This window comes from Petaurus breviceps, unplaced genomic scaffold (genome assembly GCF_028583685.1).
Source record: "Petaurus breviceps papuanus isolate PSGF00001 unplaced genomic scaffold, PetGlider_PUasm1.0 90921, whole genome shotgun sequence".
Taxonomy (NCBI): Eukaryota; Metazoa; Chordata; class Mammalia; order Diprotodontia; family Petauridae; genus Petaurus; species Petaurus breviceps.
In genome coordinates this window covers 16,188-19,593 of record NW_027187379.1, presented here as the reverse complement: position 1 = coordinate 19,593, position 3,406 = coordinate 16,188, and the positions used below count along the sequence as shown (strand labels likewise).

Sequence of the window (3,406 nt, the reverse complement as noted above, 5' to 3'; positions counted from 1 at the left end):
GAATGTAATCAATGTGGAAAGACTTTCAGACAGAGCTCTAGTCTTGCTATACACCAGAGAATCCATACTGGAGAAAAACCTTATAAATGTAATCAATGTGGAAAGACTTTCAGACAGAGCTCTGGCCTTGCTATACACCAGAGAATCCACACTGGAGAGAAACCTTACAAATGTAATCAATGTGGAAAGACTTTCAGACAGAGCTCTGGTCTTGCTGTACATCAGAGAATCCACACTGGAGAGAAACCTTTTAAATGTAATCAGTGTGGAAAGGCTTTTAGATGTAGCTCTAATCTTGTTCTACATCAGAGAATCCACACTGGAGAGAAACCTTATCAATGTAGTCATTGTGGAAAGACTTTCAGATGCAGCTCCAGTCTTGTTGACCATGAGAGAATCCACACTGGAGAGAAACCTTATGAGTGTAACCAGTGTGGAAAGACTTTTACAACCACATCCAATCTTGCTGTACATCAGAGAGTCCACACTTGAAAGAAACCTTATGAATGTAATCACTGTGGAAAAACTTTTACACAAACCTCCAATATTGCTGAACATAAGAGAATCCACACTGGAGAGAAATCTTATGAATGTAATGTATGTGGTAAAACCTTCCAGCAACAGCAATCCCTTATTTCCCATAGGAGAATTCATACTAGATAGAAGCCTTATCAGTGTAATGAATGAGGAAAGGCATCATTTAGGTAGTTTTGAAAGTTACTTAAACATCAGAAAATTCCTTATGCCCATGAACAAACTCTTGTTTCACCACAGACCTAATTGGACAACCCAAATTTCATACAGTACATAAAACCCTATAAATGTAATTAAATTCTCCCTGAAATACTATTGTTTTTCAGTTCTCAATAATAGTCCATATCATTTATATACAGTAACTTGATCAGCTGCTCTGCAATTGTTTGACCTTCACCAGTTTCCTGTTGACAAAATAATTCTTATAAAAATATTCTGGTAACTGTTGAACATTTGTTTCTGTAATGCTTTTTTTTTTTTTTGCAGGAGGTATAGCAGGGCAATTGGGGTTAAGTGACTTGTCCAAGGTTAAGTGTCTGAGGCCATATTTGAAATCAGGTCCTTCTGACTTCAGGGCTGAGTGCTTTATTCATATTTATATTTTATATATATTTATATATATTCATATCTATAATTCTATATTGTGCCCCAAGCTGCACCTGTAATGATTTCTTTAGGTTAGTAAGTGGTACAGTGGACACAATGTTCCTTTTGGAGTCACAAGATCTGAGTTCAAATTCAGTTTCTGATACTTGCTGTGTGACCCTGGGTAAGTCACTCAATCTACTACCTTAGTTTTCCCCATCTGTAGAGCGTGTGTACTAATAACATCTACCTCATAGGGTTACTGTGAGGGTCAAATAGATTAATACCTGCAAAGCCTTTGTAGGCATTAAATCACTATTTAAATGCTAGCTGTTCTTACTCCTTAGGGCCATAAATCTCAGTGGAGTCACTGGCTAAAGGTTATGGACAGCTTAGTCACTTTTCCCATAATCCGAACTGATAACAAACAGTGTGGCGGTAGGCCGTATGTTACAATGATGTGGCGCTGCGTTTAGAGTCAGGGAGACTCCAATTCCGGTCCTGCCTCAGATGCTCCCTAACTGCATGGTTTTGGGCGAGGATCAACCTCTCTGTGCCTCAGTGTACTCCTCTCTCTGAGGAAGCTGTCCTCAGTGACTTCTGAGGTCTCCCAACTCCAAAGGCATGTTCCTTTCCATAGCCTTTGCCAGGATTCTAGGAAGGAGGCCTTGCAAGACCAAATCTGAAACAATAGTAGAGACTATTTTGTAGTACCTAAAAATAGAAAGCTTGAAAAACTGACCAGGTCAGGTGCATAACGTACGAAAGAAAATGGGGCCTGGAGCCAAGATGGTACGGTGACACCAGCATGCTTGCCTCGCTATTACTGTACACCTATCCTTAACAACTTAAACAGATGTACCTAACACAATGCATGAAAAAGACAACAAAAATCTCAGGGAGGTGCGGCTAGGTGGTGCAGAGAGTAGAGCACTGGCCCTGGAGTCAGGAGGACCTGAGTTCAAATCTGGCCTCAGACACTTAACACTTACTAGCTGTGTGACCTTGGGCAAGTCACTTAACCCCAATTGCCCTCCAAAAAGCAAAAAAACAAAAACAAGTCAGTGAGTCATTTTTACAGCTCTGTATAGCTTAGGAAGACATAAAGAGAGGTCTGTGGACCCTAGGGTGGGAGACAGCTGAGAGCATGGTGCCATGGAACTGGCATTGGCTTTGGAGGTGACAGCAGGGCCAGAAGAACTGTACAGGGGACTGACTGTACCTTTGGTCAGAAAGGGATGACAAGGGACTCCTGAGCTATAACTGGGCACAGGATCAGAAGACCTTTGACAGCTCTGTCACCCATTATCCAGTTCCTGGTCAGAGTTTTAGGTGGAGAGGTTCAAGGTCGTGAGGGACCAGGGGGCCATTGGGGAAGGAAAAGTACCAGGGGAAAAAGCTTGCCCCAATTTTAATTACTCCTTAGGGCCATAAATCTCAGTGGAGTCACTGGCTAAAGGTTATGGACAGCTTAGTCACTTTTCCCATAATCCGAACTGATAACAAACAGTGTGGCGGTAGGCCGTATGTTACAATGATGTGGCGCTGCGTTTAGAGTCAGGGAGACTCCAGGAGAGAAATAATCACTCCTCTCATTCCCCCATTTGATTCTATTGAGAGGTTCAGCCTCCTTAATGAATCACTAACTGATCTGATAAACACTTCAGCTGGGTTTCTAACTATGGGGTTTATAAGGGGAGACAATGTGAGGGGAAGTGGGAAAGATGAACAGGTGTTTTGACAAAATCAAAGGGGGCAGTCCCCTTTGATGTGTAGACTTTACACATAAAAGACATAAAGGGAACAAGTGAATAGTAAAAGAATAGTGCATGTCATAGAGTCTCTGTTCCTCTGGAAACATCTGGTATGGGCCTGTGCTTTGGGTGTGGTCTCAGAGCAGTTCTTTTGTTCAGGTCACTTGTAGAAATTCTCTTCTCTGCTAAAATTTCCTACAAAACTGGTCTTAACATGATTTTAAATTTACTTTGACAATAACCAGGTCAGATAATTCAAGTTAGCTGAAACCTTATGTCTCTATTATTAGTAAATTAGATTTCCAATCTTTTAGACCAGGGAATTTACATTTTTAGGTTGGCCAGTGGTCATGATGACACACATATATATGTATATGTATGTGTGTGTGTGTGTGTGTGTGTGTACGTGAAACTCAGAAACAGAAAATTAGAACCAGTTTTTATACTTGGCATTATTCATTCCCCTATTAGCATGAGATTCCATTAAAGAATCACTAACAGAAAACTTTTTCTAAGAAAATGAACTCTAATAT

At 40.8% G+C, this 3,406-nt stretch overlaps 1 long non-coding RNA gene and 1 pseudogene across 1 annotated transcript; both read left to right on the top strand.

Annotated features, from left to right (window-relative positions):
• The first annotated feature begins 3 nt into the window (after nucleotides 1-3).
• Nucleotides 4-708, top strand: LOC138152227 (zinc finger protein ZFP2-like; annotated as a pseudogene).
• Nucleotides 709-1,027: 319 nt separating this feature from the next.
• LOC138152228 (uncharacterized) lies at nucleotides 1,028-3,069 on the top strand. The gene is made up of 2 exons (XR_011166060.1): nucleotides 1,028-2,022; nucleotides 2,189-3,069. It is a non-coding gene; the product is annotated as an uncharacterized lncRNA (long non-coding RNA).
• The last annotated feature ends 337 nt before the right edge of the window (nucleotides 3,070-3,406 follow it).